At 47.8% G+C, this 21,844-nt stretch overlaps 1 protein-coding gene across 2 annotated transcripts in view; it reads right to left on the bottom strand.

Annotated features, from left to right (window-relative positions):
* The window catches only part of SLC45A4 (solute carrier family 45 member 4), a 90,366-nt gene that overhangs the window by 18,186 nt on the left and 50,336 nt on the right, over positions 1 to 21,844 (bottom strand). The window lies entirely within an intron of this gene.

Genomic DNA, 21,844 nt, shown 5'->3' with positions numbered 1-21,844 from the left:
CATGTGGCCAGCATGACTAAGCCACTTCTGGCAAACCAGAGCAGCACACAGAAACACTGTTTACTTTCCCACCGGAGTGGTACCTATTTATCTACTTGCACTTTGATGTGCTTTCAAACTGCTAGGTGGGCAGGAGCAGGGACCGAGCAACGGGAGCTCACTCCGTCACGGGGATTCGAACCGCTGACCTTCTGATCTGCGAGTCCTAGGCTCTGTGGTTTAACCCACAGCGCCACCCGCGTGCTTTAACTCTCTGCCAAAGAAAGCCAAAACCTGAGCGGAACAGCCCCTTGTTAATTTTTCACTATTCCATTAAGTAGGGAGAGAGCAACAAGACGGTGGATTCCTCCGCCGTTTATGAAGCCAACCGAAGAGACATTTATATGCTGGGTTTGCTGTTTTACTGGCTGTGAAATGCCACTTTTTGAGTATCTGGGAAAAGATAACACTGTATATTGAAGAGATTATTTAGTACGTGTAATGCTCACCTGGACCCTGTAGATGGTGCCAGTGTCAGAATAACGTGACTAAAGAGGCTGTTTTTAAGAAGGAGGATCTCCTCCCCAAAAATACAACCATGTTTTTATTCGCCACTTCAAATAATCATCTGAGAGATTCCAATTAGCAACTGGGCAACCAAGGCCAATCTTTAAAACCCCACTGCGGTAAAAAACATCCGCTTCCCAAAGACACATGGCCAGGCTGTGCCTAGGATTTGACCTTGCAAACACGATCAACATGCATTTAAGGTTACATTACTACTCTGTATTTGCCATCAGGATTACGCAATCCGTGTTCTGAGAACTGAAGCGGCTGTTTAGGCGAGACTAAAAGGGCTGTTATTTAAAGCACGGACAGATCTTAATCTTCCTGCAGACTTGCTTTGTGAGGTTATACGCCGGGCTTTCCAAAAACCCCTGTAGCGTTTGAACAGAAACATTTAACATGCATCTAAGGTTACCTTTAAGTAAAGGTAAAGGTACCCCTGCCCGTACGGGCCAGTCTTGCCAGACTCTAGGGTTGTGCGCTCATCTCACTCTATAGGCCAGGAGCCAGCGCTGTCCGCAGACACTTCCGGGTCATGTGGCCAGCGTGACAAAGCTGCATCTGGCAAGCCAGCGCAGCACACGGAAACGCTGTTTACCTTCCCGCTGGTAAGCGGTCCCTATTTATCTACTTGCACCCGGGGGTGCTTTCGAACTGCTAGGTTGGCAGGCGCTGGGACCGAGCAGCGGGAGCGCACTCCGCCGCAGGGATTCGAACCGCCGACCTTTCAATCAGCAAGTCCTAGGCACTGAGGCTTTAACCCACAGCGCCATCTGCGTCCCAAGGTTACCTTTAAAACAACCCAATTAATGTTCAACCTAAATATAAAGAGTGGAAACTTGTTTTTAAAAGATGTAGCTGAGATTTTGACGCCGAAAGCCAAGGCCAAGCAAAACAAGGTGGCGGCGTTTAGGATTTTTCAACCCGTGAAATTTGTATCTCGCCTTCGCAAGCTGCAAATTCCTGCATGCTAGGGTGAGCTTCTGCATCAATAACAATCATAATCCCAAGATTAATTTTAATCTGCATTTACAACCTGAGAGGATAGAAACAAGACAAGGGGCAACGAGGGATGGATTAAAAAGAAAAAGATATATTTTGGGTGAGCTGTTTTATGCCAACAGCAATTTCACCAGCTATGCTGTTTGCTGACTGGAAAACCTCTCCTTCAAACAGGCTTGTTGACGTCTGCATTCCTAAATTGGTACAGCCTGTTTTAATAAGCCTGTCAAAACTGTAGCTGGCAGAAGGAAAGAAAGGACAAACCTGACTAGTACACAGTATTTTTTTAAGGTTGCTGGACGTTCACTGTGTGGCGTATAAACAAGGGAAAGGCACCCACCTGCAGAAACTCATCCGACGCTTTCACTGGAATACTTATTATGGCTGTAGTTGTGCAACACAGCAGAGAATTTAGCAGCGTATGCATGGGTCTGAGTATCGTGTATAGGGAGACCTGTTGCCCTCCAGGTGTTTGCTAAACTACACCTCCCATCAGCCCTGACGACTGGCCATGATAACTGCAGCCAATGGGAGTTCTAGTTCAGCAGCACCCAGAAAGCCAAAGGTTCCCTGCACCAGCCGAGCACTGTGGGTTTCTGTTTAAAAGGAAGAGCAAGATTCTAGATGCCACCAGAGGGAAAGCTCACAGGTGTATGGGAAGCAATGAGACTCGTCTGTTGTCTTTGAGGCAGCGGTTATGAGAGAGGCGGCAATCCCAGTTTGCCCATTTCATGGGCTCCCACAGGTACTGTATTCTCTCTCCCAACACCCCACCCCTCAAGAAGTCCAACACACCTTACCACAATCTTGAAACCACCCATTTCATCTAGGTTTCCAGTTCACTCTTTTCTTTCCACCACCCTAAAGGTACCCTTGAGCATTAGGTCCAGTCGCAGACGACTCTGGGGTTGTGCGCTCATCTCACTCTATAGGCCAAGGGAGCCAGCATTTGTCCGCAGACAGCTTCTAGGTCATGTGGCCAACAAGACTAAGCCGCTTCTGGCGAACCAGAGCAGCGCACGGAAATGCTGTTTACCTTCCCGCAGGAGCGGTACCTATTTATCTACTTGCACTTTGACGTGCTTTCAAACTGCTAGGTTGGCAGGAGCAGGGACCGAGCAACGGGAGCTCACCCCGTCTCGGGGATTCGAACCGCCAACCTTCGGATCAGCAAGCCCTAGGCTCTGTGGTTTAGACCACAGCGCCACCTGCGTCCCTTCCACCACCCTAGGCTCAGTTTAAAACAAAAAATTCTTCCCCAACTCAAAACTGGACACACACTGCCTGCTTTGTTTAATTCATTCTAGTTGCAGAATCCCAAAGCGAACACAAAAACAGTTCCGGCTGCCCTATGGCTTTAGTATCAACACTGAAGACAACATTAACTATACTATCAAAAACAGGCAAGTTTGTACAGAGTTTTCCCGCACTTCTGATAAACGAGGCACATTCTTTATTCATCCTTTATTAAAGCTGGAGCACGGTTTCTTTCCACCCCCCAAAACAGTGCAAGATTAAGGACTCCATCAACTGTGTTTCTTTCTGCAAGAGTTAAGGAAGTCCCTTGACTGGAGCAGGGACTCCTACAGAGATGCAACAGGCAGCTTCCTCTGAGGGAGGGCACTGCTGCTGCACCCCTGTACGGGAGTGACCAAGTGATCTAACTGCATCTGATGCAGAGAGCTATGGCAGACTTCCTTGCTGCTAGCAGGGGCTGAATAGAAAATGAGTGGCGCATGGCTAAGGACATTAATTCGGCGGATGCTGATACCATGTCCCCAGGGGATGGGACAGGTGTGCTCTAGCCACAAAGCAGCCTTCTATTAATTCACCACAACCTATTAGGGGGCTGTTTAGGAATTAATGCTGGTGGCACCCCACAAGACCAGCAGAGTGCAATATATCTGGGCTAGGGGAAAGGAACTCCCTTGTGGGCATAAATTTCCAAGTCTAAATCCAGGAAAGGCATGCAATGCGCCAGAGACAAAATACAAGCGTAACAAACCCGTAGGCAGTGAAAACAAAACTGATTTGGGGACCCTTTTTAGTACATCGTAAGTACTCAGATCTCAGTCAAGCAGCACAGCAAAAAGAAAAGGGGGGGGGGGAGAGAAGGAGGATTTCAGGAGCTAAGCATTGTGAAAACGCTGCTTGTTTCTGACCCTATCGCCCCATCTGACATGGAACAAAACACAGCCAGGAATTTAGATCCAGGTACAGCAGCATAAAGGAGGGCTCTGTCTCTGAATTCGCCATCGACAACTAAGAGAAAGGGACTCAACGCACCCTTAGCTTGTAGAGCGGCTCTTAATCTGATCCGAGCTGACCAAGCACAAAATTAAAACCCACTCTAAATGTTCTTTCAGCTGCCGATAGGAATATGCTCTTGTTTTGGAGACCGAGCGCTGCAGGGGTTTGAAGCACCGTAAGCCGAAGGAGGGATGGGAACACCATGTTTTCCCGTCGCCCACACCGTGTTACTTGCAGTGATTTAAAATCAGGCGTCTTGGCAAGGAGTTACTTGGACTTGCCATGCCTCTTGGCACCTTAAACCCGCCTGAAGGCTTGAGGGGTTCCATACGGATCTTTGCAAGTCAGGCTACGCTCACAGAGGATTTGCGGTGCGACCCCAGAAGGACTCGCCGAAAACCCGAGGAACCCAAACCAACCTCTACCATTCAAGCTCTCGGTTTCAAAGTAAGAAATGATGATCAACACAGCAGGAAAATAAGCTGTGCTCCTTCTCAAAGCACTATCTGGGGACACCCTGTACTTTGGCCGCCCTCAAGAAATGACCACTCTCCCTATTTGGGGGTAGGAAGGAAAGTACGGTTGACACACTGGAACAGTAAACACGAGCACCCCATACTGCAACATTCTGTTGCAGATCCCCCTTGTATATGTACACTAATTGCTTGTGCTTATACAGCAAGAGAGGGACGCGGGTGGCGCTGTGGGTTAAAGCCTCAGCACCTAGGACTTGCCGATCGAAAGGTCGGCGGTTCGAATCCCCGCGGCGGGGTGCGCTCCCGCTGCTCGGTCCCAGCGCCTGCCAACCTAGCAGTTCGAAAGCACCCCCGGGTGCAAGTAGATAAATAGGGACCGCTTACTGGCGGGAAGGTAAACGGCGTTTCCGTGTGCGGCTCTGGCTCGCCAGATGCAGCTTTGTCACGCTGGCCACGTGACCCGGAAGTGTCTGCGGACAGCGCTGGCCCCCGGCCTCTTGAGTGAGATGGGCGCACAACCCTAGAGTCTGTCAAGACTGGCCCGTACGGGCAGGGGTACCTTTACCTTTACCTATACAGCAAGAGGGTGGTGCTGTGGGTTAAACCACAGAGCCTAGGGCTTGCCGATCAGAAGGTCGGTGGTTCGAATCCCCGCGACGGGGTGAGCTCCCGTTGCTCGGTCCCTGCTCCTGCCAACCTAGCAGTTCGAAAGCACGTCAAAGTGCAAGTAGATAAATAGGTACCACTCCAGCAGGAAGGTAAACGGCGTTTCTGTGCGCTGCTCTGGTTCGCCAGAAGCGGCTTAGTCATGCTGGCCACATGACTCGGAAGCTGTACGCCGGCTCCCTCAGCCAATAAAGCGGCCACGACTGGACCTAATGGTCAGGGGTCCCTTTATCTTTTATACAGCAAAGAGTATGGGGTGTTAGGGGAGGGGGTATCACCTCTAATGGGGAACATACTGTGCTCCTTTTGGGGTAGTTTGTGCACCTTTGGACCCCACCCTGCACTCACCTCTCACCTGTGGCTCCTAGATGATGCCAGCATGTGACAGCAGCCACACTCCAGGAACAGCTGCGACTGGCTGGCTAAACCAGGTGAGGGTAGTCACTAGGTCTCAAACCCTCTGTGAGTTAGGGATTTCCTTTGCATGCAAAGACTGGCTCCAGCAGACTGAGCGGAAGAGACCAATAGTGGGTCCCATGGTCAAGAAAGTGGTTTCTGCATGTGACGTAGAGGGAAGGGAAGGATGGAGAAAGGGCTCATCGACCTGGGAAGGTGGCCTATCTAGGAGAAAGAAAACTCTGACGCTAAACCTCCGCTGCCTCGCGGGGGGGCATCTTTATGAGTAGAACAGACTAAGGAGTAAACACTGCACAGATCTGGAGTGGAGTCCCCAATACATTTGGATAGCGCCTTGTACGCAAATCCTGCAGTCAAGCTGGTGCCAAACGTATTTCTCTGCTTTCCTTTGGGCCACAACAGCAAGGCCAAGAGGGGGGTCTTGTCCTCTGGCCAGCCCAAGACCTCCATCCACGCTGCCCAGGTTTGCGTCCCGAGGAGGTCAGCTTGGCGCAGCTAATGCAGCGGTTTGACGTCACCCCCGGAGGCGCACTCCATTGTCTCTCAAGACAGACGGATGCCAACAAGGCAGCGAGAATGGCACTGTGCCCGCAGAGTGGGGAGGCATCAGCTAGTTTGCAGGGGGGATCTCAAATTTTCACAGAAGTATAAAATAACGTGGGGAGGGGGACTGTAAAATGGGAGCCCACCTAAAACAGCCCCGTGAGGACTGAGCATGCTCAGCGGACATGATGGGAAGCTGGGGAGGGTGGGATTGGCAAACACACTCCTACGAAAACAACCTAGAGGCCCTTGATGGCTCAGTCGGTGGAGCATGAGACTCAATCTCAGGGCTGTGGGCTCCAGCCCCACACTGGGCAAAATATTCCTGCGTTGGTGGGGGTTGGAGTAGATAACCCTCTGGGTCCCTTCCCAACAATCCTTTGATTCTATAACTCAAAGAACTGCATCCCAGCAGCTCTCTTCTGCCATGCTTATTCCAATGGGATAACTGGAAAAGAGAACGAAATGATTTGGCAGCGCTCATTATCAGGGACTAGGCTGAGTAATGCTTATCTCCTCCCCATTTGTTTCTGCTGACCTCCGGAGCGGGTGGGAATGCTACACCTCTCCTGGAAGTTATTGAGGAAGTTCTGCAAAACAGTCTGGGAAAACAGGTCACCCAAAAGCACCCCTGATAAGCAAAGCTGATTGTAACTATTTTTTTTTTTTTAAGAAGAAAAACCTGCCTTTTGCACAAAGCTGTGACATGCCCACACGAATCAATAGAAAACAATTTCGTTTGTTTGCGGCCGCTGCTCCTGCTGAGACTCTGGAAAAATGGCATTTCCCAGCCAGCTACAAACAAACAGGACACGGGGCCTACAGTAAATAAGTTTTGTTTGTTCTCTCCCCCCCCCCTCGCCTCCAGACACATAGCACACAAAAAAAGCCCCAACGACTGACTGGGCAACAATAGTGGGACCTGAGGAGTTGGCTGTTCACAGGAAATTGCTAGCACGAGTCTCGGTCACACGGCACATTCAATATTCCTTTCGTGATAAGGGACAGGGATCTTGCATGAGAACCATCTTGGATGGAGAAAAAGGACTGCAGAGAGTCCAACTTTTAAGGCCAAAGTTTCCAGCTAGCACAAGGAAGCTCCTTCTCCTGGGTAGCTCAGTTGGTCAGAGCATGGTGCTGATAACGCCCAGGTTGCAGGTTCGATACCCGCATGGGACAGCTGCATATAATAATAACAACAAAGAACAACAGCAACAACAACCCCTCACTATTTATAACCTGCCCATCTGGCTGGGCTTCCCCAGCCACTCTGGGCGGCTTCCAACAAAATATTAAAATACCATAATACATCAAACATTAAAAGCTTCACTAAAGAGGGCTGCCTTCAGATGTCTTCTAAAAGTCTGGTAGTAGTTGTTCTCTTTGACATCTGATGGGAGGGCGTTCCACAGGGCGGGTGCCACTACCGAGAAGGCCCTCTGCCTGGTTCCCTGTAACTTGGCTTCTCGCAGTGAGGGAACCACCAGAAGGCTCTCGGAGCTGGACCTCAGTGTCCGGGAAGAACGATGGGGGTGGAGACGCTCCTTCAGGTATACTGGGCTGAGGCTGTTTAGGGCTTTAAAGGTCAGCACCAACACTTTGAATTGTGCTCGGAAACGTACTGGGAGCCAATGTAGGTCTTTCAAGACTGGTGTTATATGGTCTCGGCGGCCGCCCCCAGTCACCAGTCTAGCTGCCGCATTCTGGATTAGTTGTAGTTTCCAGGTCACCTTCAAAGGTAGCCCCACGTAGAGCGCATTGCAGTAGTCCAAGCGGGAGATAACCAGAGCATGCACCACTCTGGCGAGACAGTCCGCAGTCAGATAGGATCTCAGCCTGCATTACAGGGGGTTGGACTAGATGATCCTCAGGCCCCTTTCCAACTCTACAATTTCCAACTGACCTGCTGAGGCCCACCCCCCACCCAGGAAAATTGGGAGCAGCATTTGCGAAGTCTGTCGCGAGTCCAAGCGTCTAGCAGACAAAGCTTGGCCTGAGGAGGAGGAGGAGGAGGAGGTGGGCCACAAAAATGCATTTTTCAGTTTCTATGCTCCTCTCACTTCCCCAACAAGACAGTGATAAGATGGAGAAAGGTACCCAAATTCTTCTGGTGGCAAAAAGAGAGAGAGGCTCATAGAACTGTAGAGTTGGAAAGGGGCGACGTGGGTCATCTAGTCCAACCCCCTGAAATGCAGGAATTTGTTGCCCAAGGTAGGATTCAAACCCATGACCCTGAGATTAAGAGTCTCATTGCTTTACCAATGGAACTATCCTGGCTCCGGCTTGGAGAAGAAGCCTGTAGCTCAGTTGGTAGTGTGCCTGCTCCGCAGGCAGAGAGTAAGAGGTTCAATTCCTAGTATCTCCAACTGGGGCTGAGAGTGTCCCCCATGCCTGTAATCCTAGATAGTGCAGAACGTTTCTCAAACTTGGGTTTCCAGCTGGTTTTGGACTACAACTCCCATCAGCCCTGACCACCGGTCCTGCTAGCTAGGGATGATGGGAGTTGTGTTCCAACAACAGCTGGAGACCCAGGTTTGAGGAGCACTGACTGTAGACAATACCGTGTCAAACAGATGCAAGGCGTGACTCAGTGCAAGTCAGCTTGTTATGATTGCAGCAGACACGGGCCTGCTATCAAAAAAGGCATTCTTGGGTCAAGATAATCCCTGCCTCTGTAATAGGGAGTAACACACACTCCACAGCCTGCAATTTTGAAAGGCAGAGGTGGTTGGCGGAAGCAAATCCCTGGGAGAATCTGCTCACGCATGAACACAAGTGTAATAAATAATAATAATAATAATAATAATAATAATAATAATAATAATAATAATTTATTATTTATACCCCACCCATCTGGCTGGGTTTCCCCAGCCACTCTGGGCGGCTTCTAACAGAATATTAAAAACACAATAAAACATCAGACATTAAAAAGTTCCCTAAACAGGGCTGCCTTCAGATGTTTTCTATAAGTCAGGTAGTTGTTTATTTCTTTGACATCTGATGGGAGGGTGTTCCACAGGGCAGGCACCACCACCAAGTAGGCCCTCTGCCTGGTTCCCTGCAACCTCACTTCTCACAGGGAGGGAACTGCCAGAAGGCCCTTGGAGCTGGACCTCAGTGTCCGGGCTGAACAATGGGGGTGGAGACGCTCCTTCAGGTATACTGGGCCGAGGCAGTTTAGGGCTTTAAAGATCAGCACCAACACTTTAAACCAACACTTTGGAGGGTCAGAAGGGACATGGGTTACTTGCCCTTAATTCCCACTGCCCCCGTGCGAGCATGTACAACGAACTCTGCACATGCTCAATTCCACAGGCGCGCAAACTGACACGATGCTCACGAGCAGAGGGGGAGGAAAGGTGGTTTGGCTCCTGTCCACCGAGATCCTAATCAAAGGAAGCGATCTCCTTATCCTCCGACTGCGCCCTCTTCTTGTGGAAAGCTACTCAGCTCTGGCAAGGGGAGCGTTTCAATTGCACAGGTTAATTGCAGAGTTGGCTCAGGGCGTATCTCTTATATCTGGAGGGTGACCCAGCAACGGGAACACACCCTGCGTGACCATTCGGGCGAATGACTACTGCTCCGAACAGGCTTGGCAGTGGAAACTGCCACCTGCTGCTGGCTCGGGTTTGCCCGATGATGCAACGTGCGTGAGATTTCTGTCTTTTCAGGTTTCAGATCGGCCACGTGGAAACAAGGACACCTCCTTATATGCCAGGTGCCATGGAGGCTGCCAACGCTGGCCATTTTTTATCTAGTTATCAAGGTTGTGTCCACGGAAAGCGGTTTTTTGGAGAGCAGTTTTCGGGAAGGAATGAAGTCTGTGCACCCACTTCCTGAGTTACTCACACACAAACCTGTACCATTACAGAAGCATAAATGGCACCTCTAGAATGAGATCCACTTACCCTTTACTTTTCAGGAGATTGTGGAGAAGCAGCTGGAGTGTGGATGGGGCTCTAATTTTGGAACCACAGGAGGGCAGAAACCAAACTCTCCTGGTTTTGAAATTCTAACAATACAAGCCATGTCCAGAACACAGCTTGTATTGAGTTTGGCGTCCAGCAGTCAACTCCCCCTCAAGTAGCCCTACTGATTTAAAAGTGCAAGGTTGAAGATCAGGAGCAGGGAGTGGCTCTCTATCGTCAAGGAAAGAATTAAAAGCCTCATTCTTAATGCACTGCTTCCCGTTAGGGTGCATGGGAATAGTAGCTTTTATTATATTTTTTTAAAAAATACCTCCCAGTAGGCAGAAAAAACTAAGGTCCCATCTATAAGGGTAAAGGTAAAGGTAAAAGGACCCCTGACCATTAGGTCCTGTTGTGACCAACTCTGGGGTTGCGGCGCTCATCTCGCTTTATTGGCCAAGGGAGCCGGCGTACAGCTTCCGGGTCATGTGGCCAGCATGACTAAGCCGCTTCTGGTGAACCAGAGCAGCGCACGGAAACACTGCTTACCTTCCCGCCGGAGTGGTACCTATTTATCTACATGCACTTTGACGTGCTTTCGAACTGCTAGGTTGGTAGGAGCAGGGACTGAGCAACCGGAGCTCACCCGGTTGCGGGGATTCGAACTGCCGACCTTCTGATCAGCAAGTCCTAGGCTCTGTGGTTTAACACACAGTGCCACCCGCATTCCTGGTCCTATCTATACCATGCATTTAAAAGTCCTGGGAGCTATAGTTCATCCCTCACAGAACTACAATTCTCAGCAGCACAGTTCCACGATTCTCTGGAAGAAACCCTGTGCCGTTGTTTATCAATAGCACATATTCAGAGTAAGTTGCGATTCCTACATTGCCTTTCCAACTCTACAGATCTATGATTCTGTCAATGAAGGAACAATTGAAATATTTTACTGGGCAAACAAAAAAAGAGAGAGCTTTAAGTCTTTGGAGCGGGGAGATCTAAGACCAAAACAATGTGCTTTTAAAAGCAGGAAACAAGTATTTCTGCAGAACACAAAGAGGACGCTGCCTGCTTTTTGCCATTCCCCAAACATTTTATTTGGACGAAGCTGCTCCACGAGATCAGAGCAAGCATGAAATGTCCTCCCTTTGAAGTAAATGGCCTTGAATAAATTGAAGTGAGGCTCCTAGTACTGAAGCACCACTGGTTTGCAAGTAATTTACGTACTTGAGCAAGTAGCATCCCTCTTTGGTTAAGCTGTTTTGCCTTTGACCAGATCAAATGCTTGCAGAATTACTGATGCAACAGAACCAAGAGGAGTCTGAGGAGGGAGCAATTGGGCCCCATTGAAAGGGGTCAACAGGCCAGTGGAGGTAATTGAGAGCCCTCTTTCCTGCTGCCAATTATCCCATCTGCTCATTCTTCACTGAATCCTACCCTGTCACTGCGTTCCCTGCCATCCCTGAGCGAGAGCTAAGTTAGTGTTATGCTGCTGTATTCATCAAACGTTGTCACGTTTTATTGGCTGTGCAACAAAAAGCCGTCGGGGCAGAACGTACATGCCAAAAAGGCAGCAGAGGAGCAGGGCATTCATGTCACCAGCAACACTGCCCAAGAGCGGAATCCGACAGCTGCTTTTCTTTTAAAAAGCAAGTTCCCAGGGCTTGTGACTTGCTGGGGGGCGGGGGGAGAAGAATTTGGGTGGCAGCCAGCGGGATGAAACTGAGCAGGCATCTGCACTGGGCGGTCACCTCACTTTGTGGCTTGTAGGTGCACAACAGACCACAAACGACAGCTCAGTCAATGGAGCATGAGATTATTAATCTCAGGGTCCCATGTAGAGAAGATTCTTGCATTGCAGCGGGTTGGAGGAGATGGCCTTTGGGGTCCCTTCCAATTCTATGATTCTTTGACAGAAAAGAAGTATAAATCTGCTTTTTAAAAAGGAAGGAAGGAAGGAAGGAAGGAAGGAAGGAAGGAAGATAACCCTGTTTCATTTCAGAGAGGTTCGCCGCAGTACTGCTTTTTGAGTCCACGGAATCTGAATTTTGTTGCATGAGAATTACAATCGTGAGAACCTGGTTGCTGTGATCAGGCCAGAGGCCAAACTTAGCCAGCACTCCGTTCTCACAAGTGGCCAACCAGATGTTCATGTGAAGGCCACAAGCAGAACAATGAGTGCAACGGCCCCCTCTTCTCCCTCTGCGATTCCCAAACACTGGCCTTGCAATAAGCTCATTTCAATTCACTACAAAACAAAAAGGCCGTGCATTTGAAAGCAGAGACGGATCTGGGCGAGGAAATGTTGGAGGGGATGCCGGCAGGTGTGTGTCAAAGCCCCAACTCCCCCTTTCCCATCTCCAATGCTGATTCCTTGAGACTCTTCATGAACACCTGTAAACTGCCCCCTTCCCCAGCCCCAGCGTACATGCTCACACTTAGAAATTTGCTGACTTTGCAACGGACTGCTGTCAGTCAGGTGGAGTGACAGGTACAGGAGCCAGCTAATAACCACCAGCACCCCACGCACTGAAGGAAATACAGTGGGTACAGTTAGGCCTGCCCCGAAAAAGGATCGAGCCTTTCCCAAATGGTCAGCAAGGCACTTGGAAGATCACACGGACCTTCCCAAATACTCCGCGAGAGATGCCAGCCTGCAAGGGCTCGGGTTTTTCCGCTGTGCTATAATCTTCCCCTCCCCCTCTCCGGAGGGCTGTAATTAAAACGTACAGGCTGCACAGGAGGCCCCCACTTACGCGCCACATGCGTTATGTAAGCCTGCAGTGCTCTCGCTGAAAGATTAGACATCAGTTCTAATGACATGTGTCGCCCACAGACATGCAGCAGCCCAGTTTACCCAAAGCTCAATAGAGCTTTTTTTTGCAATTCCAAGGATATTGACCAATTTAGGAACAAGTTCCCATAAGGGTAATGCACACAGTACGGTTTGATGGGGAAGCTTTAGGACCAAACCTGGCTATATGTATTTAAAACAGATTATTTTCTGGATGCTCTTATAAACATGGGACCTCACAGAGTCACTATCAGGGTTAAAATCCCTGGCCTGCTACCAGGAGGACAGTAATATTGATCTGTCTTGACTAAACCTTAGTTGTCTCTCTAAAATGAGAATTACCTGTATCAATTTCAAAGTTGGAGGGGGGGGACACCCCTGTTTATACAAGATATGGGCAATGATCTCATTATCCCTGGGATGGAATGCCAGGAAATGCTGCGGGCTGAGGAGGAGGGACTCAATGAATAAGTTGTCCAAAAAAACTGGCAGAGGTTAATGAAAATGGTTTCCAAACTGATCCAAGAAGCAGTGTGTGGTTTATTGGCAGAGGAAAGAGAAATTAAAATATATATTTTTTGGAAACGGTGGGGGCAGCACAACAAAACCGATGACATCAGACACAGAAACGACGTCCTTTGTAAACATGTGGTTAGAGAGCACTTTGCTAGAATCAATGAAAAAAGCAGCTGGATGCTATGGAGTGCCATGAAACAATGAATAACAGAGAGAGAGAGAGAGAGAGAGAGAGAGAGAGAGAGAGCGCACAGTAGTGTGAACTGCTGCAATTTTCTGGAAAAGCAGGAATACTATTTTATGTCACGTGTTCTACAACCGTTTGCATTTGTTCCAAATTAAAGAGTTCTAACGTATTTGCTGTTGCAAAAGAGAAACAGAGAAATGGAAATCAGTATTAAGAAGCGTTAGGGTGCAATTTATGCTGCTCCAAAAATGCGTCAAGATAAAAGTGTCCCCCCAAAAAAACAAATCTGGATCCCTCATTTTTGGAGATGTGGAAATGGGAAAAAACAAAAGCAAAAATGTGTGCATTAACGTGAACATAGGGAGTTGTCTTAAGATCACATTAGGCCACTGACCCACATAGCCCAGTAACTGACAGTGGCTCTCCAGAATTTCAGGCAGGGGAGGTGCCAGGGGAGCGCAAACCAGGTACTCTACAGGCCCAGCATGTTTTGGGCAATGTGATGCTATTAGCAGTACCCATTTTTCATATTAGAAAGACTTTAAAGCAATTAAGCTCACTTCGATATGCTTGTTGCAGAAAGGACTGGATCCTGCTCCCTTCTCTTCTCATTAAATGCGGCTCTTTTCTGCAAGTTCACATGCTCCGTGCTAAAATCTCCCCCCCCCCAAAAACCTTCTGGGTCCCAAGTTCATCAACATTTTGCCTGGGAAGGTCTTTGTTTGCAATTCAACTATTATTTTGCTTTGCTATGGGGTTTTATTTCTACACGACGTACAGTGGCACCTCGGGTTACACATGCTTCAGGTTACAGACTCCGCTAACCCAGAAATAGTACCTCGGGTTAAGAACTTTGCTTCAGGATGAGAACAGAAATCGTGCTCCGGTGGCGCGGCAGCAGTGGGAGGCCCCGTTAGCTGAAGTGGTGCTTCAGGTTAAGAGCAGTTTCAGGTTAAGAACGGACCTCCGGAACGAATTAAGTACTTAACCCGAGGTACCACTGTACTGTGGGGGTTTCAAATAGGCCTGATGGAACCCTGGGTTTTTTAAGCAGCTTATTGGGAGTTGAGCACCATGAGATGATCGGTATGGGGAGAACAGCTTTGCCTGAAGCTCAAGCTCTCCACAGGGTGCAGGAGAATTTAGACACATCACATCAAGAACACACACGAGCCAATGGGGAGGCATGACAGGCTGGCCAGCACCTTCCATGAAGAATGTGCCCCAGAATCCTTTGCCATATGCCAGTGGCTTGTGTGAGGGGTTGTGTGAGGGGTTTCTCTCCATCGATGAGTCAATTTGGGGTGGGAGGGTGTTGCAGTGCACACCAAAACAGCAAAAGGGAAGGTTTAAGTTTCCTGCAGACTATGCATAGGAAATCACTGAGTCGCCGTATTTACCAACCCATTACAAAACGAAACGCAATCTTTGTTATCCTTTCAAAAAGGCCTACGATTACCTAACCAACAATGGCGATGAATGCACAGCGACTAACCCGCCCCCCCCCCGGGTGTTTGCGACCCACAGTTGGGGTGTTCGGAGGTGGTTTTACTGCAAACACACACAAAAAGAACCACTCACCCCAATTCTTTTGTCGTCAAAAGGGAACGCAGTTGCTGATTCAAACGTTCCAAGCATTCCAATAGATCCATCAATCCCTTTAGCCCCACCGTTCATTGAAAACCTGGAACTGGGAGGGTGTTCTGAAATAATCGCCTACTAAGCTTCATTAAAAATAAAAGTGTTTGCCACTTCCGAGGCATGTGGCCTTTATTGAAGCTGGAGCTTCCTGTAGCTGCGAGCGAGATACACAAATCCTATTTAGTGCAAAACTGTGGGGGCTTCATTCTGTGTGGGGTTGGCTATTTAGACAATCAGCTCTGGGAAGCCTCTATATAGTACGCCGGTTGATGACTGAAGCTCATTCATGAATGGAGGACCATAAGTGCTTAGGGTATTAAAAGGGCCATTGTGCTTGCAGCACTTAATAAAGTTAATTCAGCTATGCCGGTTGAATGAAGTGATAAAATTAATACTGCTACGTTAGTCTACTGGCTGCTCCTTCTACAACCCCCCTGCAAGCATATTTTTCTTTGGAGTGGGGAGGGGCACAGGGACACAGCGGGAGATTTTACTTCCCCATCCCAGGAAGTCAAACCTGGTGATTCCAAACTGGGTGAAATTTGAGAATTCTGCAAAAACACAGAAGGATACTGTAAGAGTTTTAAACGCAAGGTGACTCAGATACACAGCGATGGGATATAAAAGAAAACCTCTCTCCCAGCCCATCAAGGGTTGTTATAAAACTATTTGCTTCTTCCAACATCAAGAAGATTAAGCAGGGGTGTTGTTTCCCTTCACCTGCATTTTTACCTGAAAGCCACAGAATCCCAAATGGGAACGATCCTTCTCAACATGCTTAATTTGAAGTTGGCAAGACAAAAGGCAAGAAATCAGGTTTACAACAGAGCCGCAGTTTCAAGTCATCCTCTAATATCTGAGGATTTCAAGTGGAGCATTCTTGAGACAGCTTAATCCCCTGACAATGCAGAAATCCAGTTTGAAGCTACAACAAGCTCTCTTTTTTTGTTAAGGCACAGAGCAGGTATGTATTGATTTCTCTTTGCTAAAGAACTCGTTTGCCTTTAGCAGCCAGCTTTCCAAATTGGGAAACAGAACAAACCTGCAACCGACTTAAATCATCACGAACCACCTGCGGCCAATATGGTTTGCATCATTTCAAAGCCCAAGAGAGAGAACGACCAAGCAAGAGGGACGTTCGTGTTTGGCAGAGAGCAAACTTAATTTCACACCTAAAGGTAGAAAATAGGCTTAGATTTAGCTGGTTCTTGAAGACCCAAAGGAGGCCAGGAACAAGAACTGGACCCTTGTGCATTTTACAGACTTGCTTTTTTGACCTTGCAAAAAAGGGGGGGGGGGGGAAAGAAGGCTACTAACTCACAAAATAATTAACTCTAGCTAGCATGCAAGAAGGGACGCGGGTGGCGCTGTGGGTAAAAGCCTCAGCGCCTAGGGCTTGCCGATCGAAAGGTCGGCGGTTCGAATCCCTGCGGTGGGGTGCGCTCCCCCAGCCAACCTAGCAGTTCGAAAGCACCCCCAGGTGCAAGTAGATAAATAGATAAATAGGGACCGCTTTCTAGCGGGAAGGTAAACGGCGTTTCCGTGTGCGGCTCTGGCTCGCCAGAGCAGCGATGTCACGCTGGCCACGTGACCCGGAAGTGTCTCCGGACAGCGCTGGCCCCCGGCCTATAGAGTGAGATGGGCGCACAACCCCAGAGTATGGCAAGACTGGCCCGTACGGGCAGGGGTACCTTTACCTTTAGCATGCAAGAAAGCTAGACTTCAATGGGGAAAGGGAGCTGTGTTACCCTGCCCTGTGCATGGTAGATCACAACATCCTCACTCAACCATGGGAGAGGCACCCGCTGTGTATTCCCCAAACTCCTTCTCAGGCTGCAAGCCAGACGTGGAAAGAGGTGTTGCTTCTCCCAGAAATTATCTGCACCTCCTTGGCATGCCCACCTTTAACGCCAGAGAACCGATGCTTCCCAGTGTACTATATTCACTAATCGACTCCTATTCATCCCCCCTACTTATTAAGTTGCTAGCCTGGGGTTGGGTGGGTTAGAACAACAGAAAAGCAAGTCATGCGAGAGAAACCTGCCTGATAAAATAGGGCTTACTTTCTCCCTTGTTGCTATGCCACTAAGGCCCCGGATATGGTTACATGCTTCCAGCTACCAATCTGGAGAAAGTACTGTTCGAAGGGTAACGCAGTTTAGAACAAGAACACATGCAAATGAATGGCCACAATGGGGGGTTTGTTTGGAGAGACCTATCTAGCGGAGGTCAAAGGTTCTCTTCCATGCAACTGGTACCAGGGTGACTGCAAGTCAATTTCGAAAGTCACAAAAAAAGAAAAAAACCCACCACCACCAGCACAGTGGAGGCATTTTGCAATGGAATGTGAGTGGAAGCGCCCTCGTTTAAGTCTTCAGAAACTGCACCTATAAATGTCGGCAGCACTCTACTTAACATGCAGAGTTATGTAAATGAGGGGCTGCTGAAACCAACTTGCCAACACACCTCAAAGCGATGAGGGCACGAGTCCAGGTTTCAATGTTGAAAGCAAGGCATAGTATGAGTTTCCAGACACAAGCACATGAATGAGATCGCTCCCCCTAAATTTGCATAGCTTGGTCCTGTTTTTTAGAGGACAGCCTGGAGGCAGATCACTGGCTGTAGAGAGCATCACCGTTGAGGTCACAGAGAGGAAGGCAATACTGTGACCCACTTATCATCTCTTCTAATATCTACATTTTATCCCATCTTTTTCCGAAGGTGATGGCAAGAGTAAATGGTAACCAGGCATTTAATACGGCACTGTTTAAAAATATCAGAACCTATTATGGCACGAGTCCTGTATATCTTAAAGAGTTCCTCTGCCTATAAAATAACTCCTCCGCTGTCCTGGACTGGCTGGGTGCAGAGGAATGCGGGGAGGAGCCGGCTGGGGAACTGCCAAGGGAAGAAGGCTCAAAGTCCGGGAAGAGGAGGTGTTTGAAGCTGAGAGGTAACAGGGCTTAGTGAGTGAGAGGAGTCTATGGCAGAGAGATGTCCAGAACTGGTGGCAGAAGCTGAAGCAGAAGAGGGAGGCAAAGGGGCAAGGATGAGTGCAGCTGGTGAAGAAGCCAGGGCGTCTCCCCCTCCTGCTGCGACAAGCTCCCTTCCTCCCTGAAGAACCAGGAGAGGTCTGAAGAGGGTGCAGTCTAAGATTGCTTGGGGTAAACCCTGGAGAAGAGGGGCCTTTGGCAGCTGTGGGGAGGTGGGGACCTCCAGTCTCCGCAACTGCTTCGCGGGGGCAAGACCTGCTGGAGATGCGTTGCTGTGCTCATTAGTCTGGATACTCCTGCGCAGATCCTGTTGTTGTTGTTTTTTCTAATAAAGAGTTAACTCCACTAACTGTGATTTCCCGCTAGCTCACTCCTGGCATCTACCTACTTGCTGGGATAAAGGTTTCTGCTCCTGGATAAGGGAGATGGTGCCATCTGTAGCAAAGACCGGTTCAGTGCATTTTACGCACCCTCACTCTCCACTGGGATGGGGAACCACACATCCAGGGCTCCAATGCGGCTACCCAGGCCTCCCTGTTCTGGCCCTCGGAATCCTCCCGGGCCACACCCCTTAACACTGCACCCTCCTTGGGTGTTTTTGCCTGTCTAGACTGTGTCCTTGACCTCTGACAAGGCTTTGTGCTTGCCTGGATAGAGATCAGAGAGGGATGCATAGAAACTAATCTACAATTCAAAAGGTTAAAATGATCCGATGTTACTCCACTCACTTTTCTCAGTCCCCGCCCAAAAGAGTATGTGGCAGCTCACCTTGGCCTCTCCCCAGGAGGCACACCTGCCCCACATAATTCTCAAGGGGCAGTTTTAAGTTGCTAACGCCAGAACACTAGCACACCCTTGGGTGAGTGTAAAAGCCTGCCCTGCGTCCAAACTTGGGTTCCTTCTGAGCCATCCAACCCACAGGTCTTTGGACAAGTTATGACCGGATTAAGCTCACCGGGGTCAAAGAGAGGCGTTAAAGATTTCCGAGAAGAGTTATGGCACAAACACCTTTCCAGGCCAATATTTCGCAAGCTAAGCTCCTTATATGTTGGCAACATTTCGCAAACGAAGCTCTGCCTTCTACTGTACGCCTCCATATATTTTTTTTGATGGTTTTAAATTATGCAGCAAAAGCCGCTGAACGTTCACTCATTGTGGATAATCTGTCTGAGAGATCTGCAGTTAATTGGGAGACGTGTCTTGCATCTTAAGATAAAGTCTTCAACACTACTGAGAGCTGCCCGTCACTCACTTCCAACTTGGATCAATCCCTTTTGATAATCACTATCCCGTATGCTATGTATGTCACACTCTAAGGTTAACATTACAAATGCTCTGTGTAGACATCCTTGAGTCAATGTAAATAAGTTAATTTGTTCAGATTTCCCACCCTATCCTGAGGGTTCAAAACTAAAATGGTGCTTCTAAGCAACACCGTGTGAGGTAGTGTTAGGTAAGAAATGTGGCTTGCCCAAGGCCACACAGCAACTTGGCCCCTTTTCTTTTGCATATGTGAATGAGACATGATCTACTGTTCTACCTGGGCTTCTTAAAAAAAAAGACGAGGACTTAGATTAGGCTTTGCACCTGCCCTGCAGTCTACTGCTCTGCTAGCTGAGATATCAAGCATATGGAACATCTAAACTGAAATCTAATTCTAAGCATTACTGTACTCCTATTGCAGAAGCAACAGATTCAAACCATCAAAACACCAGGAGACATTGGTTTATGTATTATTCGCTGAGTAATGTGAACTTCAAGAGCCGAGTGAACTTTGGAAGAAGATGGACTTCGGTACTGGAAGATCAACATTATTGCGACTTTAAAAGTGTGGCGAGTCAGTTGACGTTTCAAGGATAGCTGAAATAGTTGGCTTTTGAACAGGGATTTGCAATGACCTGGGGGGAACCTCAGAAAAAGCAGAACGGCTCAATAGGTAAGGCATAGAACCACAAAAGGCCAGGAATGAGTACAAAAAAGTGTGCCCAGTAGTGTCCTTAGGGTATGGTAAATGGGGGTGATCGCCCCAGTCCCCACACTTAGGGAGGTCCTGCACAGGTTAACATAAAGCACTATGTCACCCAAGGTGAATGTTACTGCCTTGGCTCTTTGCTTCCATCTCCTTTGGCTAAGGAAGCTGTTCCGCTGCTGCTAACATGGCAGTAGCCCCAATGCTCACTTCCCCTCTTACTCTTAGGAAGGTGGGGGGTCCTTCTCAGAGTGAGGGATTCCCGAGGTAGCCCAGACCACTGCTTGTGTCACCGCCACTTCAAAGTTGCTTTCAACATCACTAAATGAACGCTGGGCTTTCCTTTGAAGCCTGGAACAAACTAGCCTACCCACAAATACAGCAGAGAGCTAAATCCTTTAGGATTGCCAAATGCACACCTGGGGAGGCAATAATGGGATGGCTGTATTGGAAAGTAGGAGGGGGGTTAATTTAGTGGAGTGCAACATGGAGCAGAATCTATTGCCAGGTAGCTGGATGTGCAGCTGGTGATATCGGCCTTGACCAGAAGCCAGGGTGGATAAAAATAAATGATTCTTTTTTAAAAATCAATCCAAAAAATTGGATTTTTAAAATTTAAATTGGATTTTTAAAATACATGCTTTTGGAGGAAAAATCTTTCTAAAGATAGTTTTCTATTTAAGTTACAGTGGTGCCTCGCAAGACGAAATTAATTTGTTCCGCGATTTTTTTCGTCTTGCGATTTTTTCCGTCTTGCGAAGCACGGTTTCGGGAAAGTTTTGGAAAAGCTTCAAAAATCACCAAAGTCTTCAAAAACCTCAAAAAAGGCTACCACACCGCGTGCTATGAGTTGCTCCTCGAAGTCAAGTCGCAACTGTATTAACGGTGTTAAGAAAAAGGAAACAAACTTGCAAGACGTTTCCGTATTGCGAAGCAAGCCCATAGGGAAAATCGTCTTGCGAAGCAACTCAAAAAACCAAAAACCCTTTCGTCTTGCGAGTTTTTTGTCTTGCGAGGCATTCGTCTTGCGACGTACCACTGTACATTATAGTTCAAAGACTATTCATCAGGAAATAAGGATTTGTTTTAAGTTTTTCATCTGTGCTAAAACTCAGTCTAAGTTTTTTTAAAATAAGAAATGTTTAACCATATCAGTTAACAAACATGTATACATATGCTATAATGTTATTGTTTTAGTTAAATAAATTGTTTAAATTGTTAAGGAAATGATTATTTTTCTCCTTCCAATAAAGTACAGCAGAAAAGTTGTCCAAATATAAATAGTTAACTTATTAAACCTCACAATAATTTCATAATTATCTATGTATTTCTAATAGTATAACCAAATCAGTAATTTTTGATATAACTGTAAAACCTACTCTGAAAATTTATTATTCCAAAAATGAAACCTTCATCTCGTTGTAACTATTAAGATTATACCAGCAAGAATGAGCCTTTATGTAATTAAAAAAAAAAATTAAATCAAGTTTCACTGACTAGTGATTTAAATCGTGATTTAAATCAATTTGATTTAAATCAAATCCACCCTGCCAGAAGTTAAAAGTTTTGCAAGTCCTCTAAGGATGAAGGTAAAAAAAGGGAAAGGGAAGGCACAGAAAGCAGAAAAATTAAGCTAACTCTTAGGAAATACAAACACACCAATAATGGGATCAGTTAATTTCTTCATATGATACCTACAAACCTGCCTGATTCAGTGATAGTTATAGTCCCTTCTAACTCCCAACCCCACCATACCAGCCTTGTAGGGTTTGGATATTCCTTCCTGAACTAGGGTTTTGTTGAATGATACTTTTGACTTGAAACCGATCCCTAAACCACTGCAGCATGGCGATTGGCTGGCCCACAGGGAGGCAAACTGGGTTGGGTGGCTGGATGATGGGGTTACTTCTCACGTCAGCATGGCACCTCCCTTGGA

Source organism: Podarcis muralis, chromosome 8 (genome assembly GCF_964188315.1).
Source record: "Podarcis muralis chromosome 8, rPodMur119.hap1.1, whole genome shotgun sequence".
Taxonomy (NCBI): domain Eukaryota; kingdom Metazoa; phylum Chordata; class Lepidosauria; order Squamata; family Lacertidae; genus Podarcis; species Podarcis muralis.
The sequence above is the reverse complement of the archived record's forward strand: the minus strand, read 5'-3'. Positions and strand labels throughout refer to the sequence as shown.